Here is a 23,697-nt window from a genome sequence, read left to right as displayed (position 1 = left end):
CCGTCATCGGTTTCCATGCATTTAAATATTTGTCATCATTACAGTCTCCTCTCTTGGTAAATATCATTAGAATCATACACTACATTAGCATTGTATTTCTACTGGATCGTATATTCGTTCGTTATTAATAAATAATGGAGATTACACATCCTGTTGTCGTAATTAAATGTGACATTGTGAGGTCAGGGCTGGACGAATATACGGAGATAAGCAGCTCTGCCCAGGCACCGCTGATCTCTTCTGGCAGGGGTAGTTTGCTACAGATCAGTTTTTTTTTGTTTTTTTTAAATGTACCTGTCATCAACAAAAACGTTTTATATAATGTAGATAATACCATTATATGTATATTTGTAATATGCATTGGTTAAAAAATATGTCGATTTTTGTCCCTGCAGCTATTGCCTGTGTGTCTCTATGAGGAGTCAAAATACAGGACGTGATGGTGGACAAGCAGGGCTCTGTGCAGTGAGGACAAGCAGGGCTCTTTACACTGAGGACAAGCAGGGCTCTGTGCAGTGAGGACAAGCAGGGCTCTTTACACTGAGGACAAGCAGGGCTCTGTACACTGAGGACAAGCAGGGCTCTGTACACTGAGGACAAGCAGGGCTCTGTACACTGAGGACAAGCAGGGCTCTGTGCACTAAGAAAAAGCAGGACTCTGTACACTGAGGACAAGCAGGGCTCTGTACACTGAGGACAAGCAGGGCTCTGTACACTGAGGACAAGCAGGGCTCTGTGCAGTGAGGACAAGCATGGCTCTGTACACTGAGGACAAGCAGGGCTCTGTGCAGTGAGGACAAGCAGGGCTCTGTACACTGAGGACAAGCAGGGCTCTGTGCAGTGAGGACAAGCATGGCTCTGTACACTGAGGACAAGCAGGGCTCTGTGCAGTGAGGACAAGCAGGGCTATGTACACTGAGGACAAGCAGGGCTCTGTACACTGAGGACAAGCAGGGATCTGTACACTGAGGACAAGCAGGGATCTGTACACCGAGGACAAGCAGGGCTCTGTACACAGAGGACAAGCAGGGCTCTGTACACCGAGGACAAGCAGGGCTCTGTACACCGAGGACAAGCAGGGCTCTGTACACCGAGGACAAGCAGGGCTCTGTACACCGAGGACAAGCAGGGCTCTGTACACTGAGGACAAGCAGGGCTCTGTACACTGAGGACAAGCAGGGCTCTGTACACTGAGGACAAGCAGGGCTCTGTACACTGAGGACAAGCAGGGCTCTGTTTTTGTTGACGACAGGTGCACTTGAAGGGATTTTCTTTACTTGTTTAAACCAGTGAAAACCAGAATGACCTGTCGTGCTAAAACTTATAAAAAAAATAAGAAGTTCAGCAGCAGCTGCAGTCTGTACTGCAACAGTATAATACACATATGAGATGCCGCACAACATTATAACACACACCTCTGATGTTGCAGAACAGCATAAATAGAATGTTAGATACTACAGAGCCTCATACATAAAAAAAAAACATCACAATATAGACCTCAGATGACGATAAACTATATAATACATATTCCAGCTGCTGCAGAACACCACAATACACACCTTAGAACGTAAAGAGGTTATCCAGGAAAATAACTTTTTTATATATATATATATATATATATATATATATATATATCTCAACTGGCTCCAGAAAGTTAAACAGATTTGTAAATTACTTCTATAAAAAAATCTTAATCCTTTCAGTACTTATGAGCTGCTGAAGTTGAGTTGCTCTTTTCTGTCTAAGTTCTCTCTGATGACACCTGTCTCGGGAGCTGTCCAGAGTACAAGCAAATCCCCATAGCAAACCTCTTCTACTCTGTGCAGTTCCCGAAACATCAGCAGAGATGTCAGCAGAGAGCACTGTTGCCAGACAGAAAAGAACAACTCAACTTCAGCAGCTGATAATTTTTTGAAGGATTAAGATTTTTTAATAGAAGTCATTTACAGATCTGTTTAACTTTCTGGAGCCAGTTGATATATAAAAATTAATTTTTTTATTCCAGGATTTTTTTTTATTTGACTATACTACAGGGGCTGTAAAGTTAGTGTAGTTCATAATATAGTGTCCGTACCTGTGTGTACCTGATGGTTTTGTAAATCTTCTATGATTATTACCCCAATATTTTTTTTTAACAGCATACAAAATTACTCAGGTCTCGGGATTTCCCAGGTTGCAGTGCGTGGAGACCTGACATCAATAGTCAGGTGATCAGAGGGAGTCTGTCTACTTCAATGGGTGGAGCGACCGCTGGATGGGAGAGAGATCATTTTGCAACAGCTGTAGGCACCCTGATTAGGAAACACTGGTGTATTGCATTGAAGGGATCACAGGTGTGTTTCAATAGGTGGGGTGACTGATGTGTGGGAGAGAGGAAAGTGACTTCATACTTACAAACTATGGAACTATTGGACTTTTTAGTTTAGAGAACGAAACTCAACAGGAAATATCCAGTTCTGGCAGGTATGTACTAAAATCACCTTATGGTGGATAACTCATTTAATACACAGAACTGGCCAATTAGACAGAAATAAGCAGCTCTGCAGAGGCACCGCTGATCTCTTCTGGCAGAGGTAGTATGATCTTTTATCTTCTTGTGTCAACCAATGATTGAACGACATGTCATGCTAAAACCTATAAAAAATAAGAAGTTCTGCAGCAGCTACACTCTCTATGGTGACAGTATAATATACATGAGATACTGCACAACATTATGACACAGCACTGTTGCAGAACATCATAATTCACACCTCGGCTGCTGCAGAACAGCATAATACACATATTAGATACTGCAGAACTTTATAATATACACCCCAGCTGCTGCAGAACATCACAGTATATACCTCAGATGATGATAAACTATATACGGCTATATACACACCACAGAATGTCCACACGGAAAATCTCTGTGTGGACATTCCGCCATGTGCATAGAGCAGCAGAATCCTGTTGAATTCAATGGGACTCTGCTGCTCCAGAATCTCTGTGGACATTCCAAGTTGAATTCTGCACAGAAATTATGCGGTGTGAACATGGCCTAATACATATTTGTTACGCCGAGCGCTCCGGGTCCCCGCTCCTCCCCAGAGCGCTCGCAGCGTTCTACTATTCGCAGTGCCCCGGTCAGACCTGCCGACCGGGTGCGCTGCGATAATGTTCCCAGCCGGGATGCGATTCGCATACCAGACTCGTTCCCCGTCTGTGCTGTCCCGGCGCGCGGCCCCGCTCCCTAGGGCGCGCGCGCGCCGGGTCTTTGCGATTTAAAGGGCCGGTGCGCCACTGATTGGCGCATGGCTTTTAATCAGTACCTTCACCTGTGCACTTCCCTATTTATACCTCACTTCCCCTGCACTCCCTTTCCGGATCTTGTTGCCATTGTGCCAGTGAAAGCGTTTCCTTGTGTGTTCCTAGCCTGTGTTCCAGACCTCCTGCCGTTGCCCCTGACTACGATCCTTGCTGCCTGCCCTGACCTTCTGCTACGTCCGACCTTGCTCTTGTCTACTCCCTTGTACCGCGCTTATCTCAGCAGTCAGAGAGGTTGAGCCGTTGCCGGTGGATACAACCTGGTTGCTACCGCCGCTGCAAGACCATCCCGCTTTGCGGCGGGCTCTGGTGAAAACCAGTAGCAACTTAGAACCGGTCCACCGACACGGTCCACGCCAATCCCTCTCTGGCACAGAGGATCCATCTCCAGCCTGCCGAATCGTTACAGTAGATCCGGCCATGGATCCCGCTGAGGTCCCGCTGCCAGTTGTCGCTGACCTCACCACGGTGGTCGCCCAGCAGTCGCAACAGATAGCGCAACAAGGCCACCAGCTCTCTCAACTGACCATGATGCTACAGCAGCTTCTACCACAGCTTCAACAATCATCTCCTCCGCCAGCTCCTGCACCTCCTCCGCAGCGAGTGGCCGCATCCAGCCTCCGTTTATCTTTGCCGGACAAATTTGATGGGGACTCTAAATTTTGCCGTGGTTTTCTTTCACAATGTTCCCTGCATTTGGAGATGATGTCGGACCAGTTTCCAACTGAAAGGTCAAAGGTGGCTTTCGTAGTCAGCCTTCTGCCTGGGAAAGCCCTGTCATGGGCCACACCGCTCTGGGACCGCAATGATCCTGTCACTGCCTCTGTACACTCTTTCTTCACGGAGATTCGAAGTGTCTTCGAGGAACCTGCCCGAGCCTCTTCTGCCGAGACTGCCCTGCTGAACCTGGTCCAGGGTAATTCTTCTGTGGGCGAGTACGCCATCCAATTCCGTACTCTCGCCTCCAAATTGTCCTGGAATAACGAGGCCCTCTGCGCGACCTTTAAAAAAGGCCTATCCAGTAACATCAAAGATGTGCTGGCCGCACGAGAAATCCCTGCTAACCTGCATGAACTTATTCATCTTGCCACCCGCATTGACATGCGTTTTTCCGAAAGGCGTCAGGAGCTCCGCCAGGATATGGACTTTGTTCGCACGAGGCGGTTTCTCTCCCCGGCTCCTCTCTCCTCTGGTCCACTGCAATCCGTTCCTGTGCCTTCCGCCGTGGAGTCTATGCAAGTTGACCGGTCTCGCTTGACACCTCAAGAGAGGACACAACGCCGCATGGAGAACCTTTGCCTGTACTGTGCCAGTACCGAACATTTCTTTAAGGATTGTCCTATCCGACCTCCACGTCAGGAAAGACGCACTCCGTCTCCGCACAAAGGTGAGACAGCTCTTGATGTGAACTCTGCTTCTCCACGTCTTACTGTGCCTGTGCGGATTTCTTCTTCTACCTTCTCCTTCTCAGCTGTGGCCTTCTTGGATTCCGGATCTGCAGGAAATTTTATTTTGGCCTCTTTCATCAACAGGTTCAACATCCCGGTGACCAGTCTCGCCAGACCCCTCTACATCGCCTCTGTTAATAATGAAAGATTGGACTGTACTGTGCGTTACCGCACGGAACCCCTCTTAATGTGCATTGGACCCCATCACGAAAAGATTGAATTTCTGGTCCTCTCTAACTGCACTTCGGAAATTCTTCTTGGACTACCGTGGCTTCAACGCCATTCCCCAACCCTTGATTGGACCACCGGGGAGATCAAGAACTGGGGTACTACTTGCCACAAGAACTGTCTTAAGCCTGCTCCCTCTACTGTCAGTCAAGACCCTGTGGCTCCTCCGATACCTGGTCTCCCCAAGGCCTATCTGGACTATGCTGATGTTTTTTGCAAAAAACAAGCAGAGACTTTGCCTCCTCACAGGCCTTATGACTGTCTGATTGACCTCCTCCCTGGTACTACTCCACCCCGGGGCAGAATCTATTCTCTGTCTGCTCCGGAAACACAAGCCATGTCGGAGTACATCCAAGAGAATTTAAAAAAGGGGTTTATCCGCAAGTCTTCCTCCCCTGCCGGAGCTGGATTTTTCTTCGTTGCCAAAAAAGACGTCTCCTTACGTCCTTGCATTGATTACCGCGGACTTAATAAAATCACTGTAAAAAAACGCTATCCCCTACCTTTTATCTCGGAACTCTTTGACCGCCTACAAGACGCCCACATCTTTACCAAGCTGGACTTAAAAGGTGCATATAATCTCATCCGCATCAGGGAAGGGGACGAGTGGAAGACCGCGTTTAACACCAGAGATGGACACTTTGAATATCTGGTTACGCCCTTTGGGCTTTGCAACGCCCCTGCCGTCTTCCAAGACGTTGTAAATGAAATTTTTCGTGATCTTCTATATACCTGTGTTGTGGTCTACCTAGACGATATTTTGATTTTTTCTGCTACCCTAGAAGAACACCGCCAGCATGTCCGCATGGTTCTGCAGAGACTTCGGGACAATCAATTATATGCCAAAATGGAAAAATGTCTCTTTGAATGTCAATCTCTTCCCTTTCTAGGATACTTAGTCTCTGGCCAGGGACTCCAAATGGACCCAGATAAACTATCAGCCGTACTGGATTGGCCACGCCCCTCCGTACTCCGTGCTATCCAACGTTTTTTGGGGTTTGCCAATTATTACAGACAATTTATTCCGCATTTTTCCACTATTGTGGCCCCTATCGTGGCCCTAACCAAGAAAAACGCCAACCCTAAGTCCTGGACTCCTCAAGCGGAAGATGCATTCAATCATCTCAAAACTGCCTTTTCTTCTGCTCCCGTACTCTCCAGACCTGATCCATCTAGGCCCTTCTCGCTGGAGGTAGACGCCTCCTCGGTGGGAGCTGGAGCAGTACTCCTACAGAAAAATTCTTCCGGACATGCTGTTACTTGTGGTTTCTTTTCTAGGACCTTCTCTCCGGCGGAGAAAAACTACTCCATTGGTGATCGTGAACTACTGGCCATAAAATTGGCGCTTGAAGAATGGAGGCACCTGCTGGAGGGATCCAAATACCCAGTTATTATATACACTGATCACAAGAACCTCTCTTATCTTCAGTCTGCCCAACGGCTGAACTATCGCCAGGCTAGGTGGTCGTTGTTCTTTGCCCGGTTTAACTTTGAAATTAATTTTCGCCCTGCTGACAAGAACATTAGGGCTGACGCCCTCTCTCGTTCCTCGGATGCCTCTGAAGTGGAAGCTTCCCCGCAACACATTATTCCTCCGGACTGTCTGATCTCCACTTCTCCAGCCTCCATCAGAAAAACTCCTCCAGGGAAGACCTTCGTCTCTCCACGCCAGCGCCTCAGGATTCTCAAGTGGGGACACTCCTCACACCTCGCAGGCCATGCTGGCATCAAAAAATCCATCCAGCTCATCTCTCGATTTTATTGGTGACCTACCCTGGAAGCTGATGTTGTTAATTTCGTGCGGGCTTGTACAGTCTGTGCCCGGGACAAGACCCCTCGCCAGAAACCTGCTGGTCTCCTCCATCCTCTGCCTGTTCCTGAGCGACCATGGTCTCAGATTGGTATGGACTTTATTACTGACTTACCTTTATCTCATGGCAACACAGTTATTTGGGTGGTCGTTGATCGATTCTCCAAGATGGCACATTTTATCCCTCTCCCAGGTCTTCCTTCTGCGCCTCAGTTGGCGAAACAATTTTTTATACACATTTTTCGCCTTCACGGGCTTCCTACGCATATTGTCTCGGATAGAGGCGTTCAATTTGTGTCAAAATTCTGGAGGGCCCTCTGTAATCAACTTAGAATCAAATTAAACTTCTTGTCTTCTTATCATCCCCAATCCAATGGGCAAGTGGAAAGAATTAATCAGGTTCTGGGTGACTATTTGCGACATTTTGTTTCCTCCCGCCAGGATGACTGGGCAGATCTTCTACCATGGGCCGAATTCTCGTACAATTTCAGAGTCTCTGAGTCTTCCGCTAAATCCCCATTTTTTGTGGTGTACGGCCGTCACCCTCTTCCCCCCCTTCCCACTCCCATGTCTTCTGGTTTGCCCGCTGTTGATGAGGTGGCTCGGGACTTCTCCACCATCTGGAAAGAGACTCAAAAATTCTCTCTTACAGGCCTCATCCCGGATGAAGAAACATGCCGATAGGAAAATAAGAATTCCCCCCATTTTTTCTCCCGGAGACAAAGTATGGCTCTCCGCCAAGTATGTCCGGTTACGTGTCCCCAGTTATAAACTGGGACCACGTTATCATGGTCCTTTCAAAATCAAGTGCCAAATCAACCCTGTCTCTTACAAACTCCTTCTTCCTCCTTCTCTCCGTATTCCCAATGCTTTCCATGTCTCTCTCCTTAAACCACTCATCATTAACCGCTTCTCTCCCAAGGTTGTTGCTCCCACTCCAGTTTCCGGGTCCTCTGACATCTTTTCGGCGAAAGAAATTCTGGCATCCAAGATCTTGTTGATTGGGAGAATTGCGGCCCAGAGGAGAGGTCATGGGAACCCGAGGACAACCCCTTGACAAGAACCTTATCCTCAAATTCTCAGGTTCCAAAAAGAGGGGGAGACCCAAGGGGGGGGGGGGGTACTGTTACGCCGAGCGCTCCGGGTCCCCGGTCCTCCCCGGAGCGCTCGCAGCGTTCTCCTATTCGCAGCGCCCCGGTCAGACCTGCCGACCGGGTGCGCTGCGATAATGTTCCCAGCCGGGATGCGATTCGCGATGCGGGACGCGCCCGCTCGCGATGCGCATCCCGACCCGCTTACCAGACTCGTTCCCCGTCTGTGCTGTCCCGGCGCGCGCGGCCCCGCTCCCTAGGGCGCGCGCGCGCCGGATCTTTGCGATTTAAAGGGCCTGTGCGTCACTGATTGGCCCATGGCTTTTAATCAGTACCTTCACCTGTGCACTTCCCTATTTATAACTCACTTCCCCTGCACTCCCTTTCCGGATCTTGTTGCCATTGTGCCAGTGAAAGCGTTTCCTTGTGTGTTCCTAGCCTGTGTTCCAGACCTCCTGCCGTTGCCCCTGACTACGATCCTTGCTGCCTGCCCTGACCTTCTGCTACGTCCGACCTTGCTCTTGTCTACTCCCTTGTACCGCGCTTATCTCAGCAGTCAGAGAGGTTGAGCCGTTGCCGGTGGATACGACCTGGTTGCTACCGCCGCTGTAAGACCATCCCGCTTTGCGGCGGGCTCTGGTGAAAACCAGTAGCAACTTAGAACCGGTCCACCGACACGGTCCACGCCAATCCCTCTCTGGCACAGAGGATCCACCTCCAGCCTGCCGAATCGTGACAATATTTCAGCTCCTGCAGAACATAAAACATAGAATTGGGCAATTAGACAGAGATAGGCAGCTCTGCATAGGCACCGCTGATCTCTTCTGGCAGAGGTAGTATGATATATTCTCTTTATGTGTCAACTACTGATTGAATGGTATACCGAATAGTGCTAAAACTTCAAAAATAAGAAGTTCAGCAGCAGCTGCAGTCTATACTGCGACAGTATAATACACATATGAGATGCTGCACAACATTATAACACACACCTCTGATGTTGCAGAGAATCATAATGCACACTTTGGCTGCTGCAGAACAGCTTAATACACATATTAGATACTGCAGAACCTCATAATCCACACCTCAGATGCTGCAAATCATCACAGTATACACCTCGGATGCTGCTAAACAATATAATACACATCTCAGATGCTGCAGAACATCATGATACAAAGATAAAAAATACTGCTAAATCTTATAATTCTCACCTTAGCTGCTGCAGAACAGCATAATATATATATATATATATATATATATATATATATATATATATATATATATATGATAGCCTGGGGATGTAGGGTATGGGGACTGTAGCTGTGCGGTTATTAAAGGGTGCTTGTTAACCCTTGCTATTCGTGACTCCAGGGTGAGGGCTCCTCAATAATGCTTTTCCTACCGCCGCCCTTCCCAAGAGCGATAGGGAGGTAGATAATAATAATAATATGAATTCGGGTAGAAAAACAGACATGGTGCACATCTACAATCTTGTATAATGATCTGATTGCTTCTCAGCATAATATCAAAAACTAACAGGTTGTTAGTATACATTTTGATCAAAAAGTACAAGCCCACTCGCCACGTCAAGGCCACCTATTTAGAGTGGGTCCCTAACGTCCCTAGCATAAAACGGCGCAGCACCGAGCGGCGACCACCACCGCCGCGACACCAATGCCCACAGGGGGGAACGACCCACCGGCAGAGCGGCCCCAATGCCACTCAAACCAGTCTATGGGCCGCACCCCCCCCGCAGACACGGCGCCACGGCAGCAACGGACACCGCACAGCACCACACCAGTGTGAACAGGGTGTAATGGCTCACTTACCATGCTCTCCCAGTCAAACTGGGAGGCTGCTAGGAAAGAAATGACCCATGTGTAGCTAACTACTACTTATATAGGGTTGGGCTGAGGGGGTGGGGAAGAGTGCAGACAACATGTTCAAAAAAAAAAAAAAAAGAGGGGATAGAAATCACAGTGTGAATTCGGGTAGAAAAACAGACATGGTGCACATCTACAATCTTGTATAATGATCTGATTGCTTCTCAGCATAATATCAAAAACTAACAGGTTGTTAGTATACATTTTGATCAAAAAGTACAAGCCCACTCGCCACGTCAAGGCCACCTATTTAGAGTGGGTCCCTAACGTCCCTAGCATAAAACGGCGCAGCACCGAGCGGCGACCACCACCGCCGCGACACCAATGCCCACAGGGGGGAACGACCCACCGGCAGAGCGGCCCCAATGCCACTCAAACCAGTCTATGGGCCGCACCCCCCCGCAGACACGGCGCCACGGCAGCAACGGACACCGCACAGCACCACACCAGTGTGAACAGGGTGTAATGGCTCACTTACCATGCTCTCCCAGTCAAACTGGGAGGCTGCTAGGAAAGAAATGACCCATGTGTAGCTAACTACTACTTATATAGGGTTGGGCTGAGGGGGTGGGGAAGAGTGCAGACAACATGTTCAAACAAAAAAAAAAAAGAGGGGATAGAAATCACAGTGTGAATTCGGGTAGAAAAACAGACATGGTGCACATCTACAATCTTGTATAATGATCTGATTGCTTCTCAGCATAATATCAAAAACTAACAGGTTGTTAGTATACATTTTGATCAAAAAGTACAAGCCCACTCGCCACGTCAAGGCCACCTATTTAGAGTGGGTCCCTAACGTCCCTAGCATAAAACGGCACAGCACCGAGCGGCGACCACCACCGCCGCGACACCAATGCCCACAGGGGGGAACGACCCACCGGCAGAGCGGCCCCAATGCCACTCAAACCAGTCTATGGGCCGCACCCCCCCGCAGACACGGCGCCACGGCAGCAACGGACACCGCACAGCACCACACCAGTGTGAACAGGGTGTAATGGCTCACTTACCATGCTCTCCCAGTCAAACTGGGAGGCTGCTAGGAAAGAAATGACCCATGTGTAGCTAACTACTACTTATATAGGGTTGGGCTGAGGGGGTGGGGAAGAGTGCAGACAACATGTTCAAAAAAAAAAAAAAAAAAAAAAAAAAAGAGGGGATAGAAATCACAGTGTGAATTCGGGTAGAAAAACAGACATGGTGCACATCTACAATCTTGTATAATGATCTGATTGCTTCTCAGCATAATATCAAAAACTAACAGGTTGTTAGTATACATTTTTGATCAAAAAGTACAAGCCCACTCGCCACGTCAAGGCCACCTATTTAGAGTGGGTCCCTAACGTCCCTAGCATAAAACGGCGCAGCACCGAGCGGCGACCACCGGTGCGGCCCATAGACTGGTTTGAGTGGCATTGGGGCCGCTCTGCCGGTGGGTCGTTCCCCCCTGTGGGCATTGGTGTCGCGGCGGTGGTGGTCGCCGCTCGGTGCTGCGCCATTTTATGCTAGGGACGTTAGGGACCCACTCTCAATAGGTGGCCTTGACGTGGCGAGTGGGCTTATACTTTTTGATCAAAAATGTATACTAACAACCTGTTAGTTTTTGATATTATGCTGAGAAGCAATCAGATCATTATACAAGATTGTAGATGTGCACCATGTCTGTATTTCTACCCGAATTCACACTGTGATTTCTATCCCCTCTTTTTTTTTTTTTTTTTTTTGAACAGGTTGTCTGCACTCTTCCCCACCCCCTCAGCCCAACCCTATATAAGTAGTAGTTAGCTACACATGGGTCATTTCTTTCCTAGCAGCCTCCCAGTCTGACTGGGAGAGCATGGTAAGTGAGCCATTACACCTTGTTCACACTGGTGTGGTGCTGTGCGGTGCCCGTTGCTGCCGTGGCGCCGTGTCTGCGGGGAGGTGCGGCCCATAGACTGGTTTGAGTGGCATTGGGGCCGCTCTGCCGGTGGGTCGTTCCCCCCTGTGGGCATTGGTGTCGCGGCGGTGGTGGTCGCCGCTCGGTGCTGCGCCATTTTATGCTAGGGACGTTAGGGACCCACTCTCAATAGGTGGCCTTGACGTGGCGAGTGGGCTTGTACTTTTTGATCAAAAATGTATACTAACAACCTGTTAGTTTTTGATATTATGCTGAGAAGCAATCAGATTATTATACAAGATTGTAGATGTGCACCATGTCTGTATTTCTACCCGAATTCACACTGTGATTTCTATCCCCTCTTTTTTTTTTTTTTGAACATGTTGTCTGCACTCTTCCCCACCCCCTCAGCCCAACCCTATATAAGTAGTAGTTAGCTACACATGGGTCATTTCTTTCCTAGCAGCCTCCCAGTCTGACTGGGAGAGCATGGTAAGTGAGCCATTACACCTTGTTCACACTGGTGTGGTGCTGTGCGGTGCCCGTTGCTGCCGTGGCGCCGTGTCTGCGGGGAGGTGCGGCCCATAGACTGGTTTGAGTGGCATTGGGGCCGCTCTGCCGGTGGGTCGTTCCCCCCTGTGGGCATTGGTGTCGCGGCGGTGGTGGTCGCCGCTCGGTGCTGCGCCATTTTATGCTAGGGACGTTAGGGACCCACTCTCAATAGGTGGCCTTGACGTGGCGAGTGGGCTTGTACTTTTTGATCAAAAATGTATACTAACAACATGTTAGTTTTTGATATTATGCTGAGAAGCAATCAGATCATTATACAAGATTGTAGATGTGCACCATGTCTGTATTTCTACCCGAATTCACACTGTGATTTCTATCCCCTCTTTTTTTTTTTTAACATGTTGTCTGCACTCTTCCCCACCCCCTCAGCCCAACCCTATATAAGTAGTAGTTAGCTACACATGGGTCATTTCTTTCCTAGCAGCCTCCCAGTCTGACTGGGAGAGCATGGTAAGTGAGCCATTACACCTTGTTCACACTGGTGTGGTGCTGTGCGGTGCCCGTTGCTGCCGTGGCGCCGTGTCTGCGGGGAGGTGCGGCCCATAGACTGGTTTGAGTGGCATTGGGGCCGCTCTGCCGGTGGGTCGTTCCCCCCTGTGGGCATTGGTGTCGCGGCGGTGGTGGTCGCCGCTCGGTGCTGCGCCATTTTATGCTAGGGACGTTAGGGACCCACTCTCAATAGGTGGCCTTGACGTGGCGAGTGGGCTTGTACTTTTTGATCAAAAATGTATACTAACAACCTGTTAGTTTTTGATATTATGCTGAGAAGCAATCAGATCATTATACAAGATTGTAGATGTGCACCATGTCTGTATTTCTACCCGAATTCACAATAATAATAATAGATTGTCCACAACCGGAGAGTTTTCTGAAACAGTATTAACTTTTACTGAAGGTTTTCTGCAAGTTTCAATAACACAACAGTCTCTAAGCATAACAACGGCTTTCCTTGGAGATTGATAAAGGTTAGGACTTTAGCATTTAGAGTCTTTTAGTATTGTGCGTTGTTCCACTGGATTTAGGGGAGTTAGTTGCGGTCCAGTAGTCACGCTAGCTTTAGCAGGGAGTTAGATTTGAACTCACGGTTTTGGTTCAGCTGAGGCCGTAGGTTTTGAGGCCCAGCGTGTCTTTGAAAGTTGCGTAGCACCGTCCTGTTAGTCCAGCATCCACGAGAGCAGCGACCCAAGAGAGCGATAATTGCCTACAGCTCCCTTATATGGGCAGGGGCTGGACTAATGCTGATTGGTCCATACGGATGTCGATCACCATTACAGAGATTTGTGGGTAAAACATGACCCAAGGACCTCCTAAGGTCCTCCAACATACCATAGAGGTTATTAGAATGGTCACATGACCGAAGGTCCTACGACGCTGAACAAGGTAAGAACTATACATTTCTATAACATATATATGTTATTAAATATCCACATATATCAGCATTATAGATAAACTTAAGGAGAGGCAACTAGGGGCTGTCCCACCTGAGGAACCCTGCCTGAACGTAGTTACTCTGACTTTGGGGACCTCTACACTAGGTACGGTATGCAGTACGGTACCGGGACACCACATATATATTAGAAACTTCAGATTCTGAAAATACACATATCAGATGCTGCAGAATCTCATAATAAACACCACAGGCGCTGCAGAAAATCACAGTATACACCTGAGATGATGAGGATAAACAATATATTACACATCTCAGCTGCTGCAGAATGTCATAATACACATATTACATACACGCCTCAGCTGCTGAAGACCAGCATGTTCTATAATATAAATGTGTATATATATATATATAATATTTATATCAGATAAGATAATGCAAAATCTCATAATATCCATATTGTATACCGCAGAACCTCATAATGCATCATAATACACACCACATCACATTATATATCTCAGATGATGATGAACAATATAATACACATCTCAGCTGCTGCCAGACATCATGATACACACCTCAGCTGCTGCAGAACATAATACATAATTCGGACACTGCTGAGCATCATAATACAATCCTCTGCTACTGCAGAACATAGTACACACCTCAGCTGCTGCAGAACATAGTACACACCTCAGCTGCTGCAGAACATAGTACACACCTCAGCTGCTGCAGAACATAATACACATTTCAGATGATACACAGATTTAATACTGCCCATGATGATGTCATTTCAGACAGGGAAAAGAGTGGAGGGAAAGTGAGCAGGATTTAATCTCTTAGGGAGCTATTGGGACAGCTGTCTAATGGGGTGAAATTACCCTCCTACTGGGGACATCTACTTTATGGGGTGAAATCACCTACCTACTGGGGGTTCAACCTAATTAGGGGAAATAAACCATGGGGTAGAGACCCCCCCCACAGCCCCCAACTACCAGAATATAAATAAATAAGACAGACAACCTTTTTTGGGATAAAAGGCCATGGCTGTTTTATTGAGGGGATAATAAATAACTAAATAATGTATTAAATAGTTCACCATATAAAACCATAAACGTTTGTGATCTAAAAAAAACTCCATTGACTGAGTATATAAACTCACCATAAAAGAACCACCAGCTGTCCACCCAGAACATTCTGGGTGACCCCCAAACTAAATTAATCAGCTGTCCACCCGAAATTGGGCGACACCCCTCAAAAACGTCCGTGACAATAGAGGGGGGGGGGGGTGTCTTCTTGTCTTCACAGGAATGATCCCAGCAATAGCGGTGCAGGTTACAAACACTTACAGAATTCCCGCCACCACTGTAAATGCCAATCAGCTACCTGCTCCAATCTGCCCAGCAACCGCCGGCCTGTAAGAGATCTCCGCACCACCATGAGTAAGTCATAACAAACATTAACCCTTACTATGCTATTAGTCCTCTATAGCTAATATCTGCAGTTAATTAGGAAAAAGGAGGGCAGGGAGGGGGCTCATCCCATGTGGCCCCTCCGTTATCCTCCTGGGCCCTACATACCTACTGGGAACATTGGGGAAGATTTATCAAAACCAGTGTAGAGGAAGAGTGGTGCAGATGCCCATAGTAACCAATTAGATCACTTATTTAATCCCTTAAGGACCCAGGACATCAGGGGATGTCCTGGCACCCTGGGCTTTAAGGACCCAGGACGTCTCAGGACGTCCTGGCGGTTTCCGGTCCCTGCCGCACGCTGGGCAGAGATCGGAAGCGGATGTCTGCTGAAATGCTTCAAACGCCAAGGGGGGCCATGTAGGTCCCCCATGTCGGCGATCATCGCAAATCGTGAGGGAAATCCCCTGCGATCTGCGGCGTTACCGGGCTGATCAGGTCTTTGGGATAATTTTGCATGATCCCGGTTGTCACAGACAGCCAGGACCATGCTGGAGGCTAGGAGCGAGGTGGCAAGCCTGCCACCTCCTCCTATCCCCTCCGATTCCTCTGTTAGCTAACCGACCAATCGCAGGGAGGGGGCGGTTACTTCCTCCCGCCCTGCCTGGCCCCTGGAAGTCCGGAGAGAACGGGAGGAAGACTGGAGGACGTGGCGGGGGACGGGGGAGTACTTACCTCGTCCCTGTAGACCCGGATCCCGGCGGCGGAGACGGTGGTGGTGGCGACAGGTGAGTGGATCTTCGGCAGCGTCGTGGGACCTTTGCAGCAGTCCAGACCGCCGTAAAGCGATCTGGACTGCTCCATCTGGTCCCCTTACACTACAACTCCCAGCATGCCCAGACAGCCCTTTACCTCTGGGCATGCTGGAAGTTGCAGTTTTGCAACATCTGGAGGTCCACAGTTTGGAGACCACTGTGCCCTTCCAGATGTTGCAAAACTACACATCCTCAGCATGCCCTTACTGTCCAGGCATGCTTGGAGTTGTAGTTCTGTAACATCTGGCCCTTCAGGTGTTGCAGAACTACAACTCCCAGCATAACTGGACAGTTTTGGCATACTGGGAGTTGTAGTTTTGCAACATCTGGAGGGCTACAGCTTGGACACCACTACACAGTGGTCCCCAAACTGTTCTCCTCCAGCTGTTGCATAACTACTACTCCCAATATGCCTTTCGGCTGTCTGGGCATGCTGGGAGTTGTGGTTTTGCAACAACTGGAGGCACACTGGTGGGGAAACATTGTCTGTTTCTTACTCAGTGTTTCCCAACCCGTGTGCCCCCAGCTCTTGCAAAACTATAACTACCAGCATGCACTGATAGACCATGCATGCTGGGAGTTGTAGTTTTGCAACAGCTGGAGGTCCCCCCCCCCTGTGAATGTAATGGGTACATTCACATGGGCAGGGGGCTTACAATGAGTATCAGGCTGCAAGTTTGCGATGCAGCAAATTTTGCGCAGCTGCTCAAACTCGCAGCGGGAAACTCGCTGTAATCCCCCGCCCGTGTGACTGTACCCTAAAAACACTACACTATACTAACACAAAATAAAAAAAAGTAAAAAAAACACTACTTATACACATACCCCTACACAGCCCCTCTCCCCAAAAAAATGAAAAACGTCTGGTACGCCACTGTTTCCAAAATGGAGCCTCCAGCTGTTGCAAAACAACAACTCCCAGCATTGCCGGACAGCCGTTGACTGTCCAAGCATGCTGGGAGTTTTGCAACAGCTGGAGGCACCCTGTTTGGGAATCACTGGCGTAGAATACCCCTATGTTCACCCCTATGCAAATCCCTAATTCAGGCCTCAAATGCACATGGCGCTCTCACTTTGGAGCCCTGCCGTATTTCAGGGCAACAGTTTAGGGCCACATATGGGGTATCGCCGTACTCGTGAGAAATTACACTACAAATTTTGGGGGGCTTTTCCTCCTTTCACCCCTTATGAAAAGGTGAAGTTGGGGTCTACACCAGCATGTTAGTGTAAAAGAATTAATTTTTTACACTAGCATGCTGGTGTTGCCCTATACTTTTCATTTTGACAAGAGGTAAAACGGAAAAAAGTCCCCCAAAATTTGTAATGCAATTTCTCCCGACTACGAAGATACCCCATATGTGGGCGCAAAGTGCTCTGGGGGTGCACAACAATGCCCAGAAGGGAGAGTGCACCATGTACATTTGAGGTGATTTGCACAGGGGTGGCTGATTGTTACAGCGGTTTTGACAAACGCAAAAAAAAAAAAAAAACACATGTGACCCCATTTCGGAAACTACACCCCTCACGGAATGTAATGAGGGGTGCAGTGAGAATTTACACCCTACTGGTGTCTGACAGATCTTTGGAACAGTGGGCTGTGCAAATTAAAAATTTCGTACAGCCCACTGTTCCAAAGATCTGACAGACACCAGTGGGGGGGTGAATGCTCACTGTACCCTTTGTTACGTTCCTCAAGGGGTCTATTTTCCAAAATGGTATGCCATGTGGGGGTTATTTTGCTGTCCCGGCATCATAGGGGGTTCCTAAATGCGACATGCCCCCCGAGCAAAATTTGCTCTCAAAAAGCCAAATATGACTCCTTCTCTTCTGAGCATTGTATTTGCCCGTAGTGCACTTCAGGTCAACTTATGGGGTACCTCCATACTCAGAAGAGATGGGGTTACAAATTTTGAGGGATCTTTTCTGCTATTAACCCTTGCAAAAATGTGAAATTTGGGGGGAAACACACATTTTAGTGAAAAAATGTTTTTTTTTACATATGCAAAAGTCGTGAAACCCCTGTGGGAATTAAGGCTCACTTTATTCCTTGTTATGTTCCTCAAGGGGTCTAGTTTCCAAAATGGTATGCCATGTGTTTTTTTTTCCTGTCCTGGCACCATAGGAGCTTCTTAAATGTGACATGCCCACCGACCAAAATTTGCTCTCAAAAAGCCAAATATGACTCCTCTTCTGAGCATTGTAGTTCGCCCGTAGTGCACTTCAGGTCAACTTATGGTGTACCTCCATACTCAGAAGAGATGGGATTACAAATTTTGGGGGGTATTTTTTGCTATTAACCCTTGCAAAAATTTGAAATTTGGGGGGAAAACACACATTTTAGTGAAAGTTATTTTTTTTTTTTTACATATGCAAAAATCGTGAAACACCTGTGGGGTATTAAGGCTCACTTAATTCCTTGTTATATTCCTCAAGGGGTCTAGTTTCCAAAATGGTATGCCATGTGGGGGGGTTTTGCTGTTCTGGCATCATAGGGGCTTCCGAAATGTGACATGCCCCCCAAAAACCATTTCAGAAAAACGTACTCTCCAAAATCCCTTTGTCGCTCCTTCGCTTCTGAGCCCTCTACTGTGCCCGCCGAACAATTTACATAGACATATGAGGTATGTGCTTACTCAAGAGAAATTGGGCTACGAATGTAAGTATAAACTTTCTCCTTTTACCCCTTGTAAAAATTCAAAAATTGGGTCTACAAGAACATGCGAGTGTAAAAAATGAAGATTGTGAATTTTCTCCTTCACTTTGCTGCTATTCCTGTGAAACACCTAAAGGGTTAAAACACTGACTGATTGTAATTTTTAATACTTTGAGGGGTATAGTTTTTATAATGGGGTCATTTGTGGGGTATTTCTAAGATGAAGACCCTTCCAATCCACTTCAAACCTGAACTGGTCCCTGAAAAATAGTGAGTTTGAACATTTTGTGAAAAATTGGAAAATTGCTACTGAACTTTGAAGCCCCAAAAGTAAAAACAAATTAATTTTATGATGAAAACATAAAGTAGACATCTTGTATATGTGAATAAAAATTTTTTTTATTTGGAATATCCCTTTTCCTTACAAGCAGAGAGCTTCAAAGTTAGAAAAATGCTAAATTTTCAAATTTTTCATCAAATTTGGGGATTTTTCACCAAGAAAGGATGCAACTTACCACAAAATGTTACCACTATGTTAAAGTAGAATATGTCACGAAAAAACATTCTCGGCATCAGAATGAAAACTAAAAGCATTCCAGAGTTATTAATGTTTAAAGTGAAAGTGGTCAGATGTGCAAAAAATAGCCGGGTCTTAAAAGTGTAAAAGGGCTGGGTCCTTAAGGGGCTAATTTTTAACAAAGCCTCTAAAAAATGAAAGAAGCAATCTGAATGGTTGCTATGGGCAACTGCACCATGCTTCCTCTACACGGTGATTTATCAAAACCTGTCCAGAGGAAAAGTTGCTGAGTTGCCCATAAGCAACCAATCAGATCGCTTCTTTCATTTTGAAAAGTTCTCTGAAAATGAAAGAAGCAATCTGATTGGTTGTTATGGGCATACCATGGTTTTAGGTCCGGTAACAAAACCCGATACATGGCAAAAATAAGCCAACCGGAGTCACCCGGTTTTCACTACCCCCCAGCTGGATCCAGTGACTGTATCTTCAAAACGTAGTGTGAACCCAACCTTCCTTTACACAGGTTTTAGAAATATCACCTTTTTTTTCTATAGCTATGTTTCAGAATACCTTGCAGCTAGCACATGAGATCACATGACTCAAGTTAGCCAATCATTGTTTGCATACAGCTCCCAAGCCAATCAGGAGACAGCAAAGGGGTAGTTCTGAAAGACTGACAAAACCCTATGCACTGTGTTGTAGCCGCCATCTTAAAAATCATTGTATTATCTTTAGGATACGTTCACATGGTTTATTACAAAAATATAAACCTGAGTTTACCCATTTAGATAGCTGAGACAGTCATAGACATTTGCCACGTGTAAATATCCCCTAATAGTCAAACAAGAGCCCCTCCATATGTGTGTGTTGTTTCTATTGCACATACCACATGACGCCCTAACAATTGCAAAATCTTCGCTCAGTTATTTATAGTCTACAGAGAATGTCACTATCACCCCAGTGTTTATGTGCTTTATCAATCACAAGAAAATTCCAATTGGCCGACCTTGTTCTTGTCTCTCTCTCCAGGCTCTTGGACCATCTTCAGACATTCCAGCGAGTTCTTACGCCGTGCTTTTAATCAGACGCCTTCTAATTCTGTTCCTATGTAGAAACAAAAAAAATCTCACTACAAGGAGCAAATGATAAAAGAAGAATGAGAAATAAAAACTTGTCCTCATTTATCTTACTGTGTTTGTTGTTTCTGTTCATGTTTGATATCACAAATATGTGGAGAAATTCATAAATGTGACTGGTAATAATATCTATATTGAAGCTATAGAGCAGCCATTCCCAACCCAGGGTACATGTACCCTCAGGGGTATTTAGAAGTTCTCCTGGGGGTACGCAAAGAAAAAATAAACATTAATGGCGGCTGCAACCATGGGGCAATACACATGGGGGGTTTGTAAAGAGCTGGGCATTGTGCTGGAGTGGCAGTCTTGGCTCAGGAGAAATCGTAATGCGAGTCTAGGCGGGATGGTGAAGAAAAGGAAAAGTGAATGACTATGATCAGAGACGTCACCTGTAAGTCAGTGGGCCTAGGGAGATATGGTGAGGAATAGGGGGCTTAGGGAGATAGGGTGAGGAATATGGGTCTTAGCGAGATAGGGTGAGGAATATGGGGCCTAGGGAGATAGGGTGAGGAATAGGGGGCTTAGGAAGAAAGGGGGCCTAGGGAGATAGGGTGAGGAATAGGGGGCCTAGGGAGAAGCTAAGGATGAAAGAATAGCATATACATTTGAAATTACAGCAACTATATTAATTACAAACATGATGCTAATATAGGGGGCACAATTTTTGGAAATAGACAGCTAAAGGGTACTTTGGCAAAAAAAAAAAAGTTGGAAGCCACTGCTATATAGAGCCTACACTGGACTAAGTGCAGGGGCATCAGGAAAAGTCAGACAGGTAGGGTTGGTAACAAATGAGCAGAACAGACATAAACTCAGCAGAGAAGGGGTTAAATTTAAAGCAAGCCAGAAAGTAAATACCAAGAGAGCAGCACAGTATTATATTAGAATCAAAAGCAATGTCAAGAGGACCTGCAAAGGTCAAATTGGAAGGACTACTAGGCACAGAATCAGAAACAAAAGCGGAGTCAGAACAAACAATGGGTCAAACTTAAAGGATAGCGTAGTACAAAATGAGTATGCAATAGAAGAGTCCAATACAGGCAAAGAGTCAGGACAGGTTAGTCAACAGACAGGGACTTAGCACATAGATACAAACACTATTGAAGGGGAAAAACCTCAATCACAGGCAAGGCAGCAGTGCAGCTGCTGGTTTAAAGGGGTACTCCACTGGAAATAAAATTCTAAATCAACTGCTGCCAGAAAGTTAAACAGAACTGTAAATTACTTCTATTTAAAAATCTTAATTCTTCCAGTACTTATCAGCTGCTGTATACTACAGACAAAATTATTTTCTTTTTGAATGTTTTTTCTGTCTGACTCCAGTGCTCTCTGCTGACACCTCCGTCAACGTCAGGAACTGTCCAGAGCAGGAGAGGTTTGCTGTGAGGATTTGCTCCTTCTCTGGACTATAATACCAATAATATTAAATATTGGAAAAAAGAAAAACCAGAAGAAGGGGACATGGAGCCAACTGATAAGGCACAAGGAGCACATCAGGACCCAGAGTGTTTTCTGTAGGTGACTTGGTGTTACGCTCCATTCCTGGATCTTCCAAAGTCTTTTCTATTTCGGAGTAGGGTTGCTTATCTATATCCCGAGATAGAAGGGCTGCTCCGTCCATTAGTTTCATAGCCAGCAATGGATACTCCTCCAGGACGGGTCCTTCAGGGCACTGAACATCAATTTACCCCAAAACAACAACAACAGTTGAACAAAACCAACACTAGGGATCATCAATAAACATCAATTTACCCCAAAACAACAACTCCAAAAGCAGGGACTGTCAATAAACATCAATTTACCCCAAAACAACAACAGACAAACAAGACCAAAAGCAGGGACCTTACTAAATCATTTAAGGAAAAAGGTAGAGCCTTAATGAACAGCAAATATCACAAGGAGACAAATCGCCTCGTGTTAAAGAACAGAAAAAAAAACCTTATAATATGAAGCACTCAACGACGGGATCCAATATTCCTGGCACTGAAAAATCAGAAGGGATATTCCAAAACAAGGACCAGAATAACCAACTGGACATATGCCCTGAAGGACCCGTCCTGGAGGAGTATCCATTGCTGGCTATGAAACTAATAGACGGAGCAGCCCTTCTATCCCGGGATATAGATAAGCAACCCTACTCCGAAATAGACAAGACTTTGGAACATCCAGGAACGGAGCGTAACACCAAGTCACCTACTGAAAACACTCTGAATGCCCTCCTATTACATGCTAAGGAAACTACATCCTTGGCACTTTAACCTCATTCCTTAGTGTATGTTCTAAGGACAACTTGCCAGGGGCATCTAACCAGGAGACAGATAGATTTAACTTCGACTTAAGTAATATCACAGTCCCCCGGGATCAGACCTCAGTGGGCACTGGGCGGAGTATCAGATGTTTGTGGGCGGAGTATCAGATGTCTGTGGGGAGACTCCACTCCCAAGTTCGACCCAAAGTCAAACCTTTATGTGGCACAGCGGGTCACAGACAGTGACCCACTCTTCACTCATCTACTAAAATGTCTAGCATTGTATTCTGCGCTAAAAAGACCTCATATTCATTGGACTTTAAAAGACATTTCTTCTGAATCTTCTTGTGCCTCTTGTAGATCCTCTATATCTGCCAACATCTGGAGCAGGCGAAGAGTTAATGTAACTCTCCCACACCACATTGGTGAGAGTAGAATGGGTCACAGTTGGTGCATAGGGTTTTAGCACCATCGCCAAATCAGGAGTGGGGCAAAACACTTTCGTCGGTACCCTGGAAGCAGGCAAACTCTCCATGTGAGAAGAGGACCATAGTACATATGTTAGTACCTGTGCAGGAGGCAAACTCTCATTGCTCCGAGAGGGCCTAGGTACGGTCTTTGGTACCTCTGGAACAGACAAACTCTCATTGCTCCAAGAGGGTCTAGGTACGGTCTTTGGTGCCCGCAATTTAGGCTTACTTTCTTGATCTTGAGCAGGACTTGGCACTTTACTGTACACAGAAGATGATTGATGCTGTAGAGGCTCATTTTCCTTGAGTACGTTGGTGGAGGCATCAGGAGCAGACCATTTCGGCCTCAAGTTGAAGGGATCTGATTCACAATCTGTAGACGGAAAGTATTTGAAGGGAAGCTGTGTTGGGGCTGTTGGTCTTGTGACCGCTGTAGCCCATTCTCCACGCAAGCTTTGGACGGGGGTGTACACCACAATTGCACCCACCTCCAAGGAGTAGAACTTTTTATGAAGATATGGCCTCTGTACTGCTCGCCGGTTTACGAGGATGGTTTGCCCTGTGTGGCCATCTAGGAGTGTCCCATAACCTCTGACCTTGTCGAACTTGGCCACAGTTGCTCTTCGTCGTTCTAGAGGCTCCTCCCCTTCTCGGGATCGTCCCATTTGCGGATGAATAATGCTTCCATTTCTTTAGTATTCTCCTGGTAGCGAATTCTTTCCTCAGGAGGCAAATGCACATGCTTAGGGGTGTACAGTTCTCTGTGTCAGGCCTTTAATTTATCCATCAGTTCAGCCAGCTCGGCTTCTTGACGGGCCCTTTCCCTTTGTGCAGCTGGAATTGGTGGAAT

General features: G+C 46.7%; 1 long non-coding RNA gene across 1 annotated transcript in view; it reads left to right on the top strand.

Annotated features, from left to right (window-relative positions):
- The window catches only part of LOC130358403 (uncharacterized), a 69,539-nt gene extending 49,377 nt beyond the window's left edge, over positions 1-20,162 (top strand). The window contains exon 3 of the long non-coding RNA XR_008889512.1: positions 20,023-20,162. This is a non-coding gene — a long non-coding RNA (uncharacterized LOC130358403). The remainder of the gene's footprint in view (positions 1-20,022) is intronic.
- Positions 20,163-23,697: the final 3,535 nt, after the last annotated feature.

This window comes from Hyla sarda, chromosome 2, assembly GCF_029499605.1.
Source record: "Hyla sarda isolate aHylSar1 chromosome 2, aHylSar1.hap1, whole genome shotgun sequence".
Lineage (NCBI taxonomy): Eukaryota > Metazoa > Chordata > Amphibia > Anura > Hylidae > Hyla > Hyla sarda.
This window is presented reverse-complemented; position numbering and strand designations above follow the sequence as displayed.